General features: G+C 41.1%; 1 protein-coding gene across 11 annotated transcripts in view; it reads right to left on the reverse strand.

Moving 5' to 3' along the window:
- Nucleotides 1-24076, reverse strand: part of LOC139452702 (Kv channel-interacting protein 4-like) — a 483175-nt gene that overhangs the window by 63531 nt on the left and 395568 nt on the right. The gene's annotated exons all lie outside the window — the stretch shown is intronic.

The following is a 24076-nucleotide window of genomic DNA, read 5'->3' on the forward strand; positions in this document are numbered from 1 at the left end:
CTAAGCATAAAGACTTAAGTAATATTAATGCGGCGCCTTGTAGATATACCATTTCGTATTGGTATACATCCTTAGCCAAAATGGCTTCTGAGCAACCGGATAGTTTATAGTATATCTCAATGTATATCTCTAAATCCAAAAAATTATTAATGATATGATTGTCAATAACATTGTTGAATAACAAAATGAAATTAAAAATGTCCTCATCAGATGAAAAATTGAATATTTATTGATTTTTTTGGTTTTCATAGCCACAGTTGTAAAAAACACCAACAGAATAATGCCAAGCAAAGCTAATTGAAATTCCGCTACACACGGGCTGGGGAAATCAATACCTCACTGCGAGATGTGTGTTCAAGGTGAGCTGGAGGCCTGTGGTGGAGGCCATCATATTAATAAGCCGCACAACACTAGAGGCTGGCCTCTGTACAATAGCCTTGCAGACATCAGTGAGTGAGCTGGGTTTGAACCTCTTTTGTACATTGTTTCAGTTATATCCCAGCATGTTCGCTTGATGCAGGAGGACAAGCATAAGTATTGGGGGAGGGTTTGTTTGTTTGTGTCAGTGATTTACATTATGAGCGTTGCACTCAGTGATATTCCATGTATATGATGGAGGCCTGTAAATAATTGTGTCGGGACCAGACAATCCAGTGATTGACATTACGAGTGTTGCACACAGCAATATTCCATCTATACGAGGGAGGCCAGTAAATAATTGTCTGGACCATGCAATCCAGTGATTGACATTATGATCATCGATCGACGCAATTGTGATACACTGACAAGCCATCAACAAACCACAAGAACAGGTTGCTTGGGACCCATTATTTAACAATATTCCAACAATATCATAATGGGGAACACCAAATATTGTTATCAAACCTGGGTTTTGAGATGTGATGAGCTAACAAATTAACAACTAGCCTACCAACACTTATTTGGAGGATTGAAAACTATTTGTTCAGAGTGAGTGAGTGAGTGAGTATGGTTTTACGCCGCTTTTAGCAATATTCCAGCAATATCACGGCGGGGGACACCATAAATGAGCTTCACACATTGTACCCATGTCGGGAATCGAACTCGGGTCTTCAGCGTGACGAGCGAACGCTTTAACCACTAGGCTACCCGACCGCCCCTATTTGTTCAGAAAGAAAATGACATTTGGTTCATACTTCGAAAACTGGAATATAAATAGTTTCAGCTACACGTCGCACTAATTGTAATAAAGAAGTTGTTCATCCATAGAACTTGTCTTACTTGATCACACCAACTTCTAAATGCCACTGAAAGAAGTTAGTTTCAGTAAGAATATCATGTTATCAGCTGAATGAAAATGGTAAAAACAAACAAAACGGTCCAAATAATTTGGTCAAGTCATTTTAAAAAACAGAATACTCACAACATTTCAATGTAAACGCTGCATCTGAATCTTACCATCAGATGATTGAAGGCATGATAGGGACAGTTCATTGCTTTCAAATATAAAAAAAAGACTAATTCTCATCTGCGATAAATGAAATACCACTTTGCCACAATGGAAATGATTCCATATTGATATACAAGGATGCTGCCTCTGGGGAGGCCATATCAATAAAATCGTAATGCTATCATCAATTTCATTTCCTGTACTCCGAACACAACCAGTCATCCATGAAAGTGCCCTCCTCACAGGAAACAGCGCAGCCAGCCATCAAGGCCCACTGCCAAGGGTTTAGAATCAAACACCACTGTATTTCACTCTAGAGCTGCTGATAATCTTTTTGCTACTTTTGTTGACATGTGTTGTGACTAGAAGCTAAAAGCTGGATTTTTCTAATAATATTATAATTATTGAAAAACTGCTTATTTTTCAGTCTAAAAGGTTTTCCATGAAATTATGGCAATATTAATCCCATTTGGTCTTCTTCCATTGATCACTGCCTGAATTTCTTCAATAACTCTCAAAGTCCCCATTGGCAGAATGAGGTAAGCCCAATGTCTCCACTGGTTCTTCAACACACATACCCCATCATGCAAACTGAACAAGTCGTTGAAAGGGGGACTGCAAAATGAAGTAAGACACATCTAAATACAGAATGTTGATTTTAGAAACACTCGGAAAATGAGCATGAGTTGGTGAGTTGGTCTAGTTTGATGCATCCACACATCTACAAAGACATGGTGCTGAAAAACCAAACATAATCAGGACTAATCTATGAACATAGGATCATGGGACACCTAAGGGACACAACTCTGCACAGAGATGATGAGGCTTCAAGACAACTGAATTCTCCAGTCTTTTAGCCAAGGCAGCTACATGTTAACAAAGACATGGTGCTGAGAAAACAAACATAATCAAGACTAATCTATGAACATAGGATCATGAGACACCTAAGGGACGTAACTCTCCACCAAAAATTGCTGAACTATAGATGACGACTCTCTGTGCTCCTCCATATCATGGACCACAAGTGAGCACGTCTGACCACTGCCTTTAGCAAAAGTAAATCATATCAGTGAAGAAGACATCAACAATGGGCTTCACACATGGGAATCTAACCAAGGTGTTTTGGTGTGACGAGCCAACACTGTAACCACTAGGCAACACGCCCACCCCTCTGGCGACGTAGTGACCACCCCTCTGACAACTGATGTGTCAAACAACTTACTCAAATACATTCTCACAGTCCCATTTCCTCACCCTTATTTATCCATTAAGTTCAGTTTCTTTTGTTTTTTATTTGTTTTTTTGTTTAATGCCACATTCACAAAATTCCAGCTATATGTCCGTGGGCTGTAAATGACCAGCTCTGGATGGGACAGTGTAGTGATTAACATCATGAGCATCAATCCACACAATTGGGTCACGATTTCGTGCACAAACCAAAGTCCCTGAGCTGACCTTGTGATTCTGTTTGTTGCTTTAAGTTCATGAATATACTGAAGTCTAGTTGACCTTAATACTCAGAATCACTATCCTGTGTGAGTATATATTTTTTTGCGTTTTATATTTTTCGCATTACGGACCCACCAGCTCTAATTTTTTACCCCACCGATAGCCACCGATAGCCACGTACTCAGTTATTTTATTTGTTATCATCACCTTTTGATAAAAAACATAGGAATTTACCGTTGTAAACTAGTAAAGAGATACATAATTGATCTTTGTTGATCTCGAAGCCGAACATGAATAGCCCTCCCTTGACAATGGTCAGTGTTGTAAGTGGTAGAATTTTTATTGTTACAAGGGGCTTTATCGTCACAAATGGCGGTCTTTTGAGCACAGAATATGTTCATAAAATATGCCAGAGACATTCTGCATTAAAAAATAATGCATCTGGCATCTTCTTTTTTTCCCCTCCTCCAACCCTGGACTTTGGGCTGAAAAATTCGTAATCCTAAAAATAAACAAACCTGGCCTTACATGTCTCCCCAGTTGACGCAACTGCTACATGTCTATTATGTCGATCCAACTGCTGCATGTCTATTATGTCGGTCCAACTGCTACATGTCTATTATGTCGGTCCAACTGTTTACATGTCTATTATGTCGGTCCAACTGCTGCATGTCTATTATGTCGGTCCAACTGCTGCATGTCTATTATGTCAGTCCAACTGCTGCATGTCTATTATGTCAGTCCAACTGCTGCATGTTTATTATGTTGATCCAACTGCTGCATGGCTATTATGTCGATCCAACTGCTACATGGCTATTATGTCGGTCCAACTGCTACATGTCTATTATGTCGATCCAACTGCTACATGGCTATTATGTCGATCCAACTGCTGCATGTCTATTATGTCAGTCCAACTGCTACATGTCTATTATGTCGGTCCAACTGCTGCATGTCTATTATGTCGGTCCAACTGCTGCATGTCTATTATGTCGATCCAACTGCTACATGGCTATTATGTCAGTCCAACTGCTGCATGTCTATTATGTCAGTCCAACTGCTACATGTCTATTATGTCGATCCAACTGCTACATGTCTATTATGTCGGTCCAACTGCTACATGTCTATTATGTCGATCCAACTGCTGCATGTCTATTATGTCAGTCCAACTGCTACATGTCTATTATGTCAGTCCAACTGCTGCATGTCTATTATGTCGGTCCAACTGCTACATGTCTATTATGTCGATCCAACTGCTACATGTCTATTATGTCAGTCCAACTGCTGCATGTCTATTATGTCAGTCCAACTGCTACATGTCTATTATGTCGATCCAACTGCTGCATGTCTATTATGTCAGTCCAACTGTTTACATGTCTATTATGTCGATCCAACTGCTACATGGCTATTATGTCAGTCCAACTGCTGCATGTCTATTATGTCGGTCCAACTGCTACATGTCTATTATGTCGATCCAACTGCTACATGGCTATTATGTCAGTCCAACTGCTGCATGTCTATTATGTCAGTCCAACTGCTACATGTCTATTATGTCGATCCAACTGCTACATGTCTATTATGTCGGTCCAACTGCTACATGTCTATTATGTCGATCCAACTGCTGCATGTCTATTATGTCAGTCCAACTGCTGCATGTCTATTATGTCGATCCAACTGCTACATGTCTATTATGTCGGTCCAACTGCTACATGTCTATTATGTCGATCCAACTGCTGCATGTCTATTATGTCAGTCCAACTGCTGCATGTCTATTATGTCGATCCAACTGCTGCATGTCTATTATGTCAGTCCAACTGCTACATGTCTATTATGTCAGTCCAACTGCTACATGGCTATTATGTCGATCCAACTGCTACATGTCTATTATGTCGATCCAACTGCTACATGTCTATTATGTTGATCCAACTGCTACATGTCTATTATGTCGGTCCAACTGCTACATGTCTATTATGTCGGTCCAACTGCTGCATGTCTATTATGTCGATCCAACTGTTGCTTGTTTATTATGTTGATCCAACTGCTACATGGCTATCATGTCGATCCAACTGCTACATGGCTATCATGTCGATCCAACTGCTGCATGTCTATTATGTCGGTCCAACTGCTGCATGTCTATTATGTCGGTCCAACTGTTGCATGTCTATTATGTCGATCCAACTGTTGCATGTTTATCATGTTGATCCAACTGCTACATGGCTATTATGTCGATCCAACTGCTGCATGTCTATTTTGTCGATCCAACTGCTACATGTCTATTATGTCGGTCCAACTGCTACATGTCTATTATGTCGGTCCAACTGCTACATGTCTGTTATGTCGATCCAACTGTTGCATGTTTATTATGTTGATCCAACTGCTACATGGCTATTATGTCGATCCAACTGCTACATGGCTATTATGTCGGTCCAACTGCTACATGTCTATTATGTCGATCCAACTGCTACATGGCTATTATGTCGGTCCAACTGCTACATGTCTATTATGTCGATCCAACTGCTACATGGCTATTATGTCGGTCCAACTGCTACATGGCTATTATGTCGATCCAACTGCTACATGGCTATTATGTCGGTCCAACTGCTACATGTCTATTATGTCGATCCAACTGCTACATGGCTATTATGTCGGTCCAACTGCTACATGTCTATTATGTCGATCCAACTGCTACATGGCTATTATGTCGGTCCAACTGCTACATGGCTATTATGTCGATCCAACTGCTACGTGTCTATTATGTCGATCCAACTGCTACATGGCTATTATGTCGATCCAACTGTTTACATGTCTATTATGTCGGTCCAACTGCTACATGTCTATTATGTCGGTCCAACTGCTACATGGCTATTATGTCGGTCCAACTGCTACATGTCTATTATGTCAGTCCAACTGCTGCATGTCTATTATGTCGATCCAACTGTTTACATGTCTATTATGTCGGTCCAACTGCTACATGTCTATTATGTCGGTCCAACTGCTGCATGTCTATTATGTCGGTCCAACTGCTACATGTCTATTATGTCGATCCAACTGCTACATGTTTCTGACATTTCCAATACGACAATTCCAGATGCTATCACAAGTATGACATATGGCGTATGGACCATATGGAAGAACAAGTCATGCTCAAACTCAGAATATCTTACATGAGGAAACTCAGAAGTTTCCATTAACGTTTGTAAGCAGGAACCAAACAATTCCCTTTGGTCCAACAACACATTTTCACAGCCCCCAACTCTAACATACTCTTGGATTACTCAATCACAAAAGGTATCATTTTATATATTGGTATTAGGCTGGGACGAGTCCAAATTAACTACCTGGGTATCCACCCCCCTATTACCCGACCCTACCCGGGTATCCACTGTAGGTCTCAGGAGATGTCTCAATTGGGAACATTTGTAGCATAGCCCTGGCAACACATATTTAGATACATATAGTAAACAATCTGGTCATTCAGACACTGAAGCTGAATTAAAATATATCTTTATTCAACCATATGAAAATTCAGAAGGAATGGGTGCATTGTCAGAAAGAAATGCAAACATTAGTCTCCAAAGAGAACCATAGAGTTCAAGATAATTTTTGTCATTAAACAATATATCACGTGACTAACCATGGGTTCCGGGTAGTCCTGTGGGTACCTGGGTCCTACTCAGTACCCACCCAACCCGGGTACCCGAGTTACCCATCCCAGCCCTACATTATATATATTGACACAAAACTTACAACATGGATGAAACAAAGCAATGACATTTGTGTTACTAAGCCCATCCTCATGTACAGGCATGCAAGGATCTCAACCTCTATTATTCCACTGGACTCCTATATATGCAAATGCCACTACAGTAAAATATTATCCCATTGATATGAATATAATGTTATCCCTCTTCAGAGTAATGAAATATTCAAACACTGAGTGTGTTTGTGTACACTAAACTAAATGGTATTGATCTGAGCCACTGAGTAGGTTACATCCACTGCTAGTCTGGGAGATTTTTGGGGATCTACAAGTTAGGCTTGGGACAGTGTGGAGTAGGTATAATGACGACCGGGGGATAACTGCCGTATATCACCTCCATGCAGCATGTGATGCAGATTCACAACGCTTTTATGCAAGAAATGTACCACAAACTGAGGATTGACCTGAATGGAAATTTGCCACAAATTATGCAAAGTAGAGTTTGTCATGGATATGGAATAAAGTGACGTAGCCGACATTTTGTGCTGAGAATTATGGGAAGTCAGCTCTACTTATGGAAAGAAGCTATCTGGTTGTATATGAGCCACCATTCCGATAATGGCCTCCTTAGGTCAGTCTTCAGACTGGTGAACACACATAGAGTAACAGTGTGTTGTGAAAATTCTGGATACGGAAGAGCTGATAAGATATTGAGCTGTGGGATATTATTTTGAGGTGAAAGAACTCATTATATCTGTCCTTGTAGATAACAATACACAGTGAGTGAGTGAGTGAGTGAGTGAGTGAGTGAGTGCTAGACTACTGACAGCTATCCTGGCTGATAACAATACACTGTTGTCATAGATAACTTGTGCATAGTCTTGTATCAGTGAGTGAGTGAGTATAGTTTGGTTAAATGGCACTTCAGGTACATCACAGTTCCTGATCAGATGGGATAAATGTATGTGATTTCACAAGCCTATTGTCAAAATGTTAGAGCAATGTGTGCCGTAAGTATGATATCATGCCACTTTTATCACTGTGGGGACACAAGAATTGGGCTTCCCACATTGTACACATGTTGGCAATCAAACCTAAAGCTTAACCAACCACAAGGCTTCACAAATATACAACTGAACCTACTATGACACGCTAATGCTTTACCCACTGACTACAGATATGCAGCAGTGACGACAATGTCTTTGTACCACGGATCTGCATCTGTGACAAAAATGTCTCGGTACCAAGGATCTGTACCTGTGACAACGTCTCGGTACCACAGATCTGCACCTGTGACATCAATGTCTCGGTACCGCGGATCTGTACCTGTGACAACGTCTCGGTACCAAGGATCTGCACCTGTGACAACAATGTCTCGGTACCAAGGATCTGCACCTGTGACAACAATGTCTCGGTACCACGGATCTGCACCAGTGACAACAATGTCTTGGTACCACGGATCTGCATCTGTGACAACAATGTCTTGGTACCACGGATCTGCATCTGTGACAACAAAGTCTCAGTGCTGTTACAACCATGACCATGCTCTAGGCAAATATTCAAGCACATAATGGAATGATAATTGAAATCAAATTCAAACATAAAAACTACCAGATTGCTCGATGCCTGAATAATGGTTTCAAATAGAATTACCAAGACTTGTACTTTCCAGGCAGCATCTGGTACCAGGTAATGTAATCAATAAAAAAAAGAGCCTATTAATAGATCTCTGAGATAACATACTTAGCTGAGGTAATTAGATAATAGCATCACGTAGTCAGACGTATATCACACTCATCAGAAACATCCGTGTCAAAACACTTCACAATGATCATATTAGACAATTCAACATTTGTGTGCACGATAATCACAAGTGAAATTGAAAGTGCTCAAAACTCATACTTGTACTATTGGATGGAAGTTTCCACTGATTATGTATATCCTCATTGGCATGCATGTGACACCTCCCAATCTGTCCAGGCGGGTCCTGGATTATCATGTTTGACCCCGACGGGCCTTTGTCTTACAATCAACTGGTAATTAAATCCATATGGTGAATAATTTCTAACAATGTAAACTGTAAGGAAAACTGGGATAGTCGTAACAGCTAGGTGTCTGAAGGGTAGAACTTGAAATAAATAACCAGCGTGTTTATTCCTGTATAATCCAATACAGACTTTGATACATGTGACTGTTATAGATGACGTTATTGGTTATCAGATTTATCAGAAACTATTCTAAAATGTCACTTTACCTCAACGCCATTAAACTCTCAGAAATGAAAACAAAATATGACCAGCAAGCGCTGTCTCCTGAAACAAGACTATGCGTGATTGGTTGAATCGGTAGTTGAAATAACACAAGCAGGGTTCCTCATAGGGTTTCAAAGTCAAAGTATAAGTCAAACTCATGTTAATCTGCCTTTTACCTGACATCGTGACTCGTTTGCACAAAAATATCAACACATCAAACTTTGAGAGAATGTATCATGTGATTTGAATTAATATCCTCAAATTGTTTGTTTGTTTCATAAATGAAGGCTCAGAAAGCATGTTCAATGAGTATGGAAAAGGAGAACTGACTTTTGTGGTATCAAGCCACTGTAAATTGACGGATCGTGATGACTGTTTAACATATAAATTTCATGGTTGCTTTATTACAGTTCTCCCTGATAGATGCAAGTATCTCCCTATTCCTAAAGGCCTAATGTCCCTGACACCCTCTGACAATTTATCACATGTATGCAATGGTAAATATGCAGATATACATCCTGATAAGCTAGAAACACTGGGCACAGCTACAATGTATAACAAGTGTATCACAAGATGTGTGTTGTGTGTTGAACATACCTTGTGATTTGCCTACAAACAAACTGGACAAATCACACATGTAGTAATATCCTTATCAAACATCAACAAGTGAATTACAGATATTCCATACCACCCTGACTACAGTCTATGTTGCCATGGGAACCTGCCCTGTCCAGACATACTTCAATACGTGTATTAGATCCTTGGACGAACAGTAACCACATACACACAAACTTATCAATTCAGTGATTTCTATTTGCTAGTTGAAAAAAGCTCTGGAAAAAGTCAATCCTTTCAACTAATACATGAATCAAACAATCTTGAATATATTCTAGTTCCACAATAACATTACTTTTTGAGAAATAAACAGATTATTTGAGAAGAGAAAGTGAAGATAACAGATTTGAGAAAATAACATTTACACCATGCATGGTTGTCCAGAAACCAGACTGGTGCTGCCATTACACAACGAATGAAACATGCTACCAAAACATAGGTGGTTTGATCACAGCGTGATTACACACTATGCCGCCATGTTAGGACAAGTGAAAAAACGTGAGTGAAGTAACCGAAAAAATCCTAGGGATCAATCAAGAAACGTGCGATGGATACCAGGCAGTGTTGTCATGCATAGCTCATGTGCAGAGGGCAGTGTGAGAAAACTGCTGGCAAAATCAAATATAAATTTGATTTTTCCAAGCTAGTTTTGAGGCAATAAATACCCATGAAATCTGTCAAATCCATTGCTAAAGCTGGTGGGAAGTAGCCCGTAGTCCGATCTTATACATTCGTACACTGCCAAACTCCAATGCTGCCATTACCGTCCGGACCTACAATCAATTACTGAATGGCCGTGCAATGCCATTACTGTGCCAAGACAATACCTACTACCTCTCTCCCTCCTTCACACTCGCCTTGGACTTCAACATCAAATACTAAATACCTAGATTTGCATCAGCCTAAAGCACAACGCTTAGCTCCAATGCAATTATGCTTTATTTCTGGGACGATTTATTGTACAGCTCTGAAGGCATGCAATTGTCCTTCTGTCATCTGTGAGAGAGAAGGGCACTCGATCAAAAACTCGGCCACATAGTTGATTTGGGACATATTATCCCCACCAATCATTTTCCCAGTTCGGCCATATTAGCATTCCCATACTGTTTTCCTAATCACCTTCCCCAGCTGCTACCTGTAGATACATGTGTCTACACCACTACTTATTGTTCAAACTGTAGAGTGTATTGATAGGCTGTTATTCAATACATTGTTGGCCATAATTGTTTATGATAAATAAATAAGCAATTTTCATTTTGGTTCTGGCAAAGTTAGCAATTATTCTAATTTGTGGCTCATATAATGACCTGTAAAGTACTGAGAATTAGGGAAATCTCATTATTTATGGTATGGAACATGAGTACAATTAAAAAAAAAAATTTTAAATATCACATCAAATGAATTAAGGATAAGATGGTGAACTTGAGACATTTAAAGATGTACTAGTAATAAAGAAACAAATTAATATATCAGGCTATTATTGAAATAAAAAAGAAAAGTAGGAAAATAATATATTCAAACGACATTCTCTTTGAAAATGAGAAGAATAAAAGAACTGTAAATATGTAAAAAGGTCAGTGATCTATCAAAACATTTTCATTAAACCCCGGTCCTTACTGTGAATGTCTTTATCCATATGTATGTAGCGGCCATAAAATTTCTGAGTCCTGTGATGGGATTCGAACCATGGACCTTCTGATCCGAGGTCGGACGCCTTGTCCACATGACCAAAGAGGTTAACCTGTCAGCAAGCCGACAAGGTAAGGATGTCATCTGTGGGATGACTCTACGCCCTGCTACATACTCCTACGTCAGGAGGCTTATAAGCTTACTGAGGCTTACTTTGCTCAAATTTAATTTGAACATACACAGCCCCACGTTGGACGCCAATGCAGCGGCCATAAGATTCCCATGATGGGATTCGAACCACAGACCTTCATATATGAGGTCGGATGCCTTGTCCACATGACCAAAGAGGTTAACCCTGTCAGCAAGCTGACAAGGTAAGGATGTCATCTGTGAGATGACTCCATACCCTGCAATGTAAAAGGGGGGTTCCACCTGTCACACAACAATGGTGTGAGACTGAATGTTACATGATATGAACATAATCTTCCAGTATCTGTAAGTGATGACACCTGGACCAGACAAACCAGTGACTGGAAATGACACAAGTTACCAGGAATAGAGTTTCTTGAGATCATTCCTTCCTCTACACAATCAGTTGTGTACTCACCACCAAAAGAAGCGCGAACTATAGAAACATAGAGAGAAGTATGAACGTTATGAAGAGATGTTTCCAATGTGTGCCAATTAATGACAAAACTAACAGTCAGTCATGTGTTACAACAACGTGTCCTTATTCTTATCATGATATGCTGCACATGATTTCCAAACTTTACACACTAATCCTGCATGAGACAATGGTGCATCTCGAGTCATGGATCTATGACGTCACATGTGATGCGTTCATGAGCATCGATTCACACAACAGACCAGCATGTTCTTTTGTGCATCAAACCAATATAACACCTCTTGAATATGAGTCATTCGGCATATATAAACCAACATGTATGGTATTCATGTTTCTTTTGTGAGTGAGTATATAACCTGTTTTCACAACAGGGCTGTTTGTTTGTTTGATTTTCAATTCCTCACTCAGCACTACTCCAGACATATACCAGCTGCCTGTAATAATCGAATCTTGACCAAATACAACAGGGAGTACAACAGCTGTTGTATGGATTACATTGATGTTGACGGATGTTGACGGATGTCATGGCATGACAGATTAACTTTAGTAACATGAAGGAATCAGTGATCTTTAACTTCTTTTGAGTAGTATATATATATATATATATATATATATATATATATATATATACACAAAAATGAGGTAAATGTTCACTCGGTGTACATGTAATATATAATAAAATAATAACGTCCATGTTAGTCTATCATCTTCTTTATATCAGTTTATAAAGATATAAAGAAGATGATGGACTAACGTGGACTTTATTATTTTATTATATATATATATATATATATATATATATATATATATATATATATATACCCATTGGGCTCTATATTGAGTTACGGACAAGTCAAACTTATTAGAATGTATTATCCTATAATTATTACATGACATATTCAGTATGAGTAAAACATCAGACAGTATGCATGGATTTCTCATCATAGAGATTCTATCTACAACAAGTGCAGGGACTGGATGTTCGGAACGGCAGCCTACCTGGCGTTCCATCGACATCCAACATTAATGACCCCCTGGCACTGTCTACTCAAACACAGTGCCAACTGACAATGTTAATCCCAGATCTCAGTCTTTCCTCAACAGGAAGTGCAGCTTCCTTGACAGGGTGGTACTATATGGTGTTTAATGCCCTAGTAGGCTATATCTCTGTTATACCATGGTGCTCAGTTCTAATCGGTTTTATGCAGGCAAAATGTTTGCCATCATATAAGAGCATTGTTTGTTTGTTTGTTTGTTTGTTGTTTAACGGCACACTCAGCAATATTCCAGCTATATGACAGCTGTCTGTAAATAATTGAATCTGGACTTGACAAAGCAGTGGTTGATATCATGAGCATCGATCCACACAATTGGGATACAATCAATGCATCAACCAAGTCAGCAAACCTGACCATCTGATTTCTTATGTCATCTCTTATGACAAGCATAGCCATCCCTTAGGGCAGGCATTGGTTGCTGAAGACCTATTCTAACCAGGATCTTCATGGGTCTATATTGGAGCATTGGTCCTTGTTATATGGGTATGATGACACGATGCTGGCCAGGTTACAGCTGAGAACCAGACACATACTAGTGCTGCTATACTCGTCAGCCATATTGGCCATCTAATCACCAATTTAATTACCCGATCCATCAAGCATAGAAACATGGAACCTGTTCTCCTGAGGAACTGAAAAGTCAGCCATTTTGAAGTAGAAAGCCAAGGGTTGATACTCTGCATTTGAATCTTTCTCCTATTTTATTAATCATAAATGCTTCACAACCATAGGTAAATTCAGTGAGTGAGTGAGTTGGGTTTAACACCGCTTTTAACAGTATTCCAGTTATATCGCGGCATGTAAGCTTAATGTGGGAGGAAAGCCTGAATTGATGCAGATCTCAGACATTTACCACTTCGGTTAAATCCACGGGTATGGTGCTAATAATAACATAATAATAAACATAATCAGGGTGAACCGGCTAACGAACCAACAATCATAGGTTTCTGGCGTTCCCAAGGGAAGCAACTCTGCATTGTGAAATGCAGCGCCTTAGAAGACTGGGCCATCCTTGACCCCATAGGTAATTTGAAGAAATCCTGGCTAGATTACATCCTGACTCTTATACCAGGAACATAAATATAATATAAGACTCAAAAGAAGTAGACAGCCAAAGGACATATTAACTATAGTCACATAAAAAAAGCGTGTCTTCTATAACTTTTCTTGAGTAGTATATTACCCAAAGTGGGGAAAAACAAGAGGAATCTACTTTTTAACAATGTTAGAAGTTTTACATATATATTTGTTTATCTATTTATTTATTTACTTATTTACACATAACATGGGGCATATAAGCTGTATTCCCAGTAGTTTGAGTTTATTCTCTACACATTACTCTGCTTGCATTTACAGAATTGTAGATATGTTTTCCATATTTATAGTCCAGTCAATGGGGATACATTATAAGATAATACCCGATTATACAACAATGTATTACAGATGACACAATAGCTCCATCAAACTGGAAACATACATACAGGGTACTAACATTTAACTGCAAGGATACCACCTGACGAAAGAATGTTTCAGAAGAGGGTCAATTTAAAGCTTATGGTAATGCCAAACAGACTCATTAGGAGTGCTTCTCTAAGCCTAATGTACTTTCGGTAAGCCCGATGGCGCCATTGGACTGGTCACCTCACCACAGGGTAGGGTAGACAGATGAAGGTTCATGCAGGTTGGAGCATAGGCTTCCTGAGTCTCTCTATCACTAAAGACTCACGGGAGCCGAGTAATCTTATTACTTTACAGAAGGACGACAGAGTCATCAATTATAATGACACTCATCCACTCGGGTCGCCCGGTCGCCCGGTCGCCGTTGTGAGGGACAGAGGCAGGTCCGAAATGGCAAATCAATCCCTTCATCATAAAACATGTCAGGGAATCTTCACGGACTAATGTTTCGAGGCATGCAAACATAAGATACCCCATCAGTTTTATGCAGATTCCACGATAACCATGAATCATGCTGATTAAGTTTAGTCTTTAACTTAAAAAATTTAAAAACTTGAAATCCATAATTTTGTAGCTGGAGAATGAATGTGTAATATTTCAGTGTGATAATGTTCCTTGATGTATGGCAGAGGGTCTGGAACATCAGAGGGAGGGGAAATTGTTTAGCCTCACAGTCGAATATTGAAAAAATACGATTAATCATTCTTAAGGCTGTCGTTCTTGCTGCCTTGAGGATTGCCAAATTTGTAAGAGGGCTTTGAGATTTGAGTCAACAGATGAGAGGCTGATAGAGGCTGAGATACTTTCATGTACGAAGAAAAACATACAAGAGCAAATGAATGCATGCTGGGATATCTGAAATTCCACAATCATCAAAATAGGCTAGTGCTGTGTAAACGTTCACAATTTCTCCTCTGAGGAATCGGTCTACTTTTCGTAATAATTCTTCAGCATATTCACTAAGGCAGCACCCAACACAGTACCAAATATTGGAAGGCAGAGTAGAAATCGAAAATCATATAATCTTTGAACTGTTTGCATACACGCTTCAATTTGCGTTGTTTAAACACTCTTGCAAGGGCTTGGGCTGACAATTGATTCTCCTCTGTGTAAACGGAATCATCCATCTCCTCAATGTCTTATTCCACAAGGAAACACGGACCATGACACTACCCAAAAGATGTACGCTGATGTGTTACTGCTGGGAATCAATAATGATGGACATGTTGCACCTTCATCACCAGGCAGCAAGGAACACATACAGTGGTCCACTATTCAAAGATGCCTTCATCACCAGACATGTGGGGTATCAAACCCGGACCTTCAGGTTGATGGGTAAACACTCTAACCACTGGACCACCCCTCCACTCCCAGGCACCAAGGAATGCATACAGCGGTCCACCATTTAAAGATGCCTTCATCACCAGACATGTGGGGATCAAACCCGGACCTTCAGGTTGAAGGGTAAAAACTTTAACCACTGGGCCACCCCACTCTTCCCAGGCACCAAGAAATGCATACAATGGTCCACTATTCACAGGTGGCTCTGCTGGAATCCTAATTTTCTGTTAGAACAGGAGTGAGTGAATATTGTTTTAAGACAGTCAGCAATATTACTGCTATGTCATGATAGCCTGTATATAATAATGTCTTGACCACGCGACTGACAGCATGAACAATGACACATACTGTTTAGGTATGACGACACACTATACACCCATCCTTGTAGAAAGTAAACTGATGTCTTTCTCATATGTCAAACACTACAAACAAGCATCAGCCATGGAATATTTATTCTTGCTTATAATCACAACCCAATCAAATAGTATTTTTTAAATTAAGAACAAAAATAGGTCCAGCAGTGACTGTCAGGAGCTGTTGATATGTCAACATTAAAGTTTTATTGCTGATTATTAGGATGGTTTCAGTCCTGGCTGATTAATGTCAACACAGTTGATTAATTCACCCAACAACATAAACATTGGAAGGGCACGCATCACTCTGGGCACTACAGAGGTGCTTGTGAGGAAAGGACTTGTTGCTCGGCCATGATCAGCTGACCTACAAATGGCAGCAGGTGCTTGCACTGCTCTGATAACCATGGAGAGTGCTGGAGAGTTTGGGAGAGTGCGGGAGAGTGTGGGAGAGTGCTGGAGAGTGCTGGAGAGTGTGGGAGAGTGTGGGAGAGTGTGGGAGAGTGCTGGAGAGTGCGGGAGAGTGCGAGAGAGTGCGGGAGAGAGCGGGAGAGCGTTGGAGAGTGTGGGAGAGTGTGCAGGAGAGTGCTGGAGAGTATGGGAGAGTGCGGGAGGGAGCAGGAGAGTGCAGGAGAGAGTGGGTGAGTGCCCCGAGAGCGTGGGAGAGTGCGGGAGAGTGCAGGAGAGTGGGGGAGAGAGTGGGAGACTGCACCTGAAGCACCTGTGAGGAAAGCACCTGTTGCTCGGCCATGATCAGCTGGTGCTTGCACTGCTCTGATAACCATGAAGAGTGCTGGAGAGTGTGGGAGAGAGTGGGAGAGTGCTGGAGAGAGCGGGAGAATGCTGGAGAGAGCGGGAGAATGCTGGAGAGAGCGGGAGAATGCTGGAGAGAGCGGGAGAGTGTGGGACGGTGCAGGAGAGTGCGGGAGAGTGCTGGAGAGTGCTGGAAAGTGCTGGAGAGTGTGGGAGAGTGCTGGAGAGTGTGGGACAGAGCGGGAGAGTGCTGGAGAGTGTGGGAGAGTGTGGGAGAGTGTGGGAGAGAGCGGGAGAGTGCTGGAGAGTGCTGGAGAGTGTGGGAGAGTGTGGGAGAGTGTGGGAGAGTGCTGGAGAGTGCGGGAGAGTGCGAGAGAGTGCGGGAGAGAGCGGGAGAGCGTTGGAGAGTGTGGGAGAGTGTGCAGGAGAGTGCTGGAGAGTATGGGAGAGTGCGGGAGGGAGCAGGAGAGTGCAGGAGAGAGTGGGTGAGTGCCCCGAGAGCGTGGGAGAGTGCGGGAGAGTGCAGGAGAGTGGGGGAGAGAGTGGGAGACTGCACCTGAAGCACCTGTGAGGAAAGCACCTGTTGCTCGGCCATGATCAGCTGGTGCTTGCACTGCTCTGATAACCATGAAGAGTGCTGGAGAGTGTGGGAGAGAGTGGGAGAGTGCTGGAGAGAGCGGGAGAATGCTGGAGAGAGCGGGAGAATGCTGGAGAGAGCGGGAGAATGCTGGAGAGAGCGGGAGAGTGTGGGACGGTGCAGGAGAGTGCGGGAGAGTGCTGGAGAGTGCTGGAAAGTGCTGGAGAGTGTGGGAGAGTGCTGGAGAGTGTGGGACAGAGCGGGAGAGTGCTGGAGAGTGTGGGAGAGTGTGGGAGAGTGTGGGAGAGAGCGGGAGAGTGCTGGAGAGTGCTGGAGAGTGTGGGACAGAGCGGGAGAGTGCTGGAGAGTGCTGAAGAGTGTGGGAGAGTGCAGGAGAGTGCAGGAGAGTGGGGAGAGAGTGGGAGAGTGCACCTGAAGCACCTGTGAGGAAAGGACTTGTTCCTCGGCCATAGTCAGCTGACCTACCAATAGCAGCTGGTGCTTGCACTGCTCTGATAACCATGAAGAGCGCTGGAGAATGTGGGAGAGAGTGGGAGAGCGTGGGAGAGTGCGGGAGAGTGTGGGAGAGTGCTGGAGTGTGCGGGAGAGTGCAGGAGAGTGGGGGAGAGAGTGGGAGAGCGGGGGAGAGTGTGTGAGAGTGCTGGAGAGCATGGGAGAGTGTGGGAGAGTGCTGGAGAGTGCTGGAGAATGCTGGAGAGTGCGGGAGAGCATGGAAGAGTGTGGGAGAGTGCTGGAGAGTGCAGGAGAGTGCAGGAGAGTGGGGGAGAGAGTGGGAGAGTGCACCTGAAGCACCTGTGAGGAAAGCACCTGTTGCCCAGCCATGATCAGCTCACATACACACGGCCGCAGGTGCAAGCTCCTGATTTTCTTATTTTATACTTTGTTACACACGACTTGCGGAATGCGGCATTTATGTATCCATTCTCTGTCAACTAAAGTTCATAACAAGGCATCAATAACTGTAATCTGACTGGTTGCTGTAAGTAAAGATGAGTTGTGTGATCTACCGATACCTTTAGTCACAATTTCGTCGAAATTAATGTGAACAATATTGAAAGAAATTTTGAAAACATTTGATAAAATACATTACAAACATCACAATACAAGCCTGTATACACATTGAACACTTCTTATAACCAGAGAGTGTAATAAAAGGATTAAATTGTGTAATTCAGTACAGATTTGTTGACATGGTATTTCTGTGCTCACGATAACATCTTCAGCTTGTGTTGGGTGAAAAACATCAAAACTCATCGCGGTTTATCTTATGGAGGGAAAAAGTGTGCACTATACTCAATCAAATATGGAATATGTTATGAAAGTGATCCTTGATTTTATTCTTTTATTACTGTATTCATATATGGACGTCCACCAATAACTGTCAAATTTTAGGTGGGCGTGACCAAAATACAAATGTCTCATTGGCAAAAAAAACAAATTTTGGACCAAAGCTCCTGACTAATGCTTGTTTGATAGTGCTAGACCACTGAGATACCATGCCACAGCTTAACAAGGATACCCCACTCAGACACAGTATACTGACTCTGATCTGACAAGTTCTTGTTTTAGCCCTTAATGATGAACACCAGGCAGGGAAATAACAAGTACCACCTTTAACGTCTTTTGGTATGACGCAGCTGGGGATCGAACCCCCAGCTTCCACACAATGCAGACAGTTTATCCACTAGACCACAGAGGCGGTCATATTCATTATAAGGTACAGATGGTAAATACATACTAACCACCAGATTTTACGTCAACTTGAACAGTCTATTTAATAGGCTTCCTGAAGTACTTCTCAAATAGTTGTAAAATTGCTAATTTTTGTAAAGCAATAGACACTCACTCACTCTGTTCAAGGGCTATTGAACCTGTGGTCAAAATTCACATTAATCTCTAATTGACTTGCCAATCGATGTTACTGACAAGCCGCTTTGCTACAGCTGTGTGACAGCTTCATGGACCAAATGGCGCAGACCAATATGGATGCAGCAATCTGGCAATGTTGATCACATTGACAATGGCATCCAGCTGCTGCAGATGGTAATATTGTATTTCTCCATTATATAACAATCTCGTATCCCACCTCACCTCCTCCAAGCTGTAGCACTATGTTGATGTTTCTGCAGGTTTGTTTATACTCAGTACATACCACCAATCCATGCCAGTCAAATGAGCAAAGCCTCACATTGATGTTGAAATTGCAATTCTTTTTCAACCAATGCAAATTCTGTGAAATATCATTTACATCTATTTTGACGTCCACACTAACAGACAGTGCCACACACAAACTGCAACAGCAAAACTGTCAGAAAGCCAACAATGTACTTGTGTATGTGACACTAACTGACAATAACACCCTATAGCATGGCAGATAACACAACCATCAACTCTGGTCTCATATAGCCTCATACAACACAGTTGCAAAGTAGTTATGTATATGGGACCATGCTATGTGATAAACTGTCATATTGCAGCATGATGGCAGCCGTCACCAGCAGGATGCTAGAGCTGCTACAACACCTGCACACATGTCCCCGAGATGACGCACGGCGGTACCATCACTCACAGACACAGGATATCCAGCTTCATCCACCATGTGTTATACTTACTTACCACATGCTATGTTTTATATACGTCATTACACACGGGCAAAGAAACTGTCTGTTTGTTTGGATGTACAAGATTGAAAATGAAGTGCTCAAGGGCTCGTCTGAGTTCCTACATGTCATTGTCATGCTTTCCCTCTTCTCTTTCAGACTAACATGAAAAGAGGATATAGGTCTAAATGTTCCCAACTACAAGAGGCATACTTTCAATGTCCATTTTGTACCTTAATAAGCAGATTTTCTGCAGAAGATACCAAAATATATTTCACAAACATTTCTTTCAAGAAAATTGAATATATGAATTATATACCACAAATCTAATTAAGCAGTTCATAGGTAAGCTATATTGTGCTCATGGAAAAATTTTAGTGGCTAATTCATTTCATTACAGTAACAAAATATTCTCTTATCTGGTCCAAATCTAATTTAGTAAGCAGAAGGGAGGTGATTAGCTGGCCATGGCACAAACTAGCTGCACAGAGTCAGCTGATAGCCCTTCAGTCTGGTCTCATCAGCATTTAAGCCCCTCTCTGATTAGTACAAGGACTATATTCTGGACAAGTAGTTCCAGCAGCCTTGTCAAGAAGTGCGGCCATGTTGGTTATTAATTGACCAAAGATGACCAGTCTACTCTAATCTCTGTCCAAGATGTGATTATCTCCCTTTGCCATAGCAATTACGCCCAGTTGTAGCCATGCATTATATAGCCAATATAACCCATTACCTTTTGTCAATAACCTGCACTACTGAAGTTTGAACGTTTTCAAAGATTTCAACTAAACCAGCATGTACAAAGAACTAAAATACTTTAGAACACCTGTTCAAGAGAGTGAGTGGGTGTATGCCACTTTCAGTATTATTCAAGCCACAGCATGGTGGAGGACATGCTTTCCACGTGGAGAATCAAACCAAAGCCTTCAACGACAAACCTGTAACTACTGGTTAAAGAGAATCTGCAGTTCACAGGAACTAAAAACTTGTTTACAGGGACAGACAGATTAGAGATATGATGGCTGAGTGTTCTTTACAAAATGACTTGTCTCATGTGTGGTTGTTGGTTGGTTGGTTTGTTGTTAAACGCTAAACTCAGTAATATTCCAGCTATATGACAGCGGTCTGTAATTAATTGAGTCTGGAACAGACAATCCAGTGATCGTTGACATGCTTCAAACCCAGTCATTGAGCCTGACCACCCAACCTGTTTGTCACCTTTTACGGCAAGCATGGATTGCTAAAAAACCTATTCTACCGCGGATTTTCACAGGTCTCATGTGTGGTTGTGCTAACATTGATGTTATTTTCGTCTTTGCCGTGTTATTTTGTTTCAACTTCTACAGTAATTTAGGATGAGAAGACCTGGTCAACCCTGACAGTGAGTGAGTGAGTGAGTGAGTGAGTGAGTGAGTGAGTGAGTGAGTGAGTGAGTGAGTGAGTGAGTGAGTGAGTGAGTGAGTGAGTGAGTGAGTGTTTTACCAAAATTGATCCAAACTTAGATCATTACAACTTCATTGAAAACCAAAGCCAACAAACTAAGAATCATCAGGAGAGCAAATATGGATTTTGCTACCGAAACTGTATCCCTTGACAAAAGATATACTTTTACATAGCTGGTAAATAAGATCAATGCAGTCTAATGGTGTCAGTATCATGACAATACAAACTCTGAAATTCAGTAATTCATTTGATAATTCACATCCTTCTGTCGCTTATAAAACTTATTATGCTCACACAAACACCTCATGAAAACACCCAAACACTCTGAAGAGAGAACTTCAAAAAGCGTCTGAGTCATAATTGACACATTAACTAGATCTAATATTCCATTGATGTGAACGCTCTCATTTCTCCAGCATATACAAGTCCTCTAAACATTCCAAAGATGACACCATTACAGAGTGCCCTCCATGGCCTCGTTTTACAAACCACCTCAACGGCCGTTATTCTATATTCCCAAAGTAATTTCACAAACCTTCATAAAGTTGGGGCTATCAATTAAATTATTTTGTCAATAAATGCATAAATCAATCGCAGTGTTTTGCCATCGCCATGTAACACCAGCGTGTCCCATCATCCCTTGCAATCACAAGCTCTCTGCACGGCCGCTCCGCATTGATCTCGGTGTTGTTGCAAACTGACCAATGATTGGCAAGCTGGCCAGGAACACAAGCCTCAGTGGCTGGTCCACAGCATCAAGTTCTGGCTGGCTGCCTCATCCATGGATCCGGAGAGTGGCTGTGCACTGTTTGTGAGGAGGATTTAGTGCTGCTTCAATAGGGTTGGGATTCAGAATAACACTCTAATGAAAGCCTTGATCGACACACTGAATGTGGGTGTGTGCATGGGTTAAAAAATTAGTGTGTCCATGTGTATGTGTGTGTTTAATATGTGTGTGTGCATGTGTTAGTATTAGTGTGTTGGTGTGTGTGTCTGTGCATGTATGTGTGCATGTATGTGTGCGTGTATGTGTGTCTGTGTATGTGTGTGTGTGTGTGCATATATGTGTGCGTGTATGTGTGTGCGTGTATGTGTGTGCGTGTATGTGTGTCTGTGTATGTGTATGTGTGCATGTGTGCATGTATGTGTGCGTGTATGCGTGTGTGTGTGTATGTGTGTCTGTGTATGTGTATGTGTATGTGTGCATGTGTGCATGTATGTGTGCGTGTATGCGTGTGTGTGTGTATGTGTGTCTGTGTATGTGTATGACTGTGTGCATGCATGCCCCCTTTCATGTGCAAGTCTCTTATCTAACATGCATTATAAAATCACAATATCTTAAAGTATAGAAGTCTTTAAAAAAATCATGATAATATTTTCAAATAGGGTATGCCCATGTGTTAGTGTCTACATTTTCGTATCATTCAATTGGAACCACTGACTTGAGATTTGAGATCTCTCTTTGGGAATATAATGTGTGTGTGTGTATGAGAGTGCTTGTGGCGTCCCTGTGTGAAAGCGTGTAAATGGTGTTTGTATGAGAAGTGTGAATGGCTGTTGTTTTTATGATAAAAAAAGGGGACTCCATTATGTGATACATATATAATATGTATTAAATCATTTATTATCCCTAGTAATATCAATCTCACATTACAAATGATGTGCAAACAGTCAATGTATCAATATGCACTATAGCATGTACAATGTATCCTGAACCCTGAATAAAAAAAGTATTACAAAAAAAAAAAAAATATTTTCAAATAGAGGGTAAATCGCCCTCATACTCATGTTTACATTTGAAAAATAACTGAATTTAAGGACAGAAATGGTTGCCAAATCATGACATAAATATTCCTGTTATCTGAAAGAACCACATATGAGCAGATGAAAACATCATTACAAACAATCTGTGCCCCCGTGGGCCAGAATATGCCATCAGAGGAGAATAGGATGAGAGACTGTGTAATATATCACGAGAAGACACAACGTCTTCACCAGCATCTCCTGGGCCAACCACTCCTCCATCCCACTAAGGCCTGGGGTATTTTGTGACTTGTTCTTTACTGAGTCAACTACAATTTTTTGTATGAGCGTTTAACACGTGCGACCTCATCTGGATGGAGAGATCAGGCCCGTACCTCATCCATGTCTGAGTCAACAGCCAGCTCCCTCAACACAGCAGGCTATAAACACATTATCCCCACACCTTTGGAAACTGCTATGGAATAAATGGTTTTATAGCCCCTTGACTGTGTAAACGAAGTTTCCAAGGAAATATAAACATTAGTACAGACTATATGAATCAATGTATTGACTTGCAACACTCACACCATAGGGCATTGAAGCAAGGTGAATTAATGTACACATACATTAATAGGAAACTTGAGTGATGTAGACATGTATAACATTGTCTGTTCCTGTCAAATACCACAAGACATTTACGAAAATATTAACTTTGTCCAATTACTAGATGATATGAGTGTGGCAATAACAAAAGATAAATATCTTCTGTGTGTGTGTTTGTGTTTGGGATCCAGTATTGACCACAACCGGTGACATTGTTACTGGACAAGTTCACTACATGGGTGGGCAGTGTATTGCTTGTAATTATAACATTACTTCACAGATCGATCAACTTCTACAAAGGGACTGACCACATATGATGCGGAACTTGAAGTGAATAAAATTGACAAAACCCCTTTCCATATCCATAAGAAATCTCTGCCAAAAGCAGATTGTACGATTCGGATTAGATCATGAGCATCTGTTTATGAAT

Source organism: Haliotis cracherodii, unplaced genomic scaffold (genome assembly GCF_022045235.1).
Source record: "Haliotis cracherodii isolate W230 unplaced genomic scaffold, xgHalCrac1.p SCAF_9, whole genome shotgun sequence".
NCBI lineage: Eukaryota > Metazoa > Mollusca > Gastropoda > Lepetellida > Haliotidae > Haliotis > Haliotis cracherodii.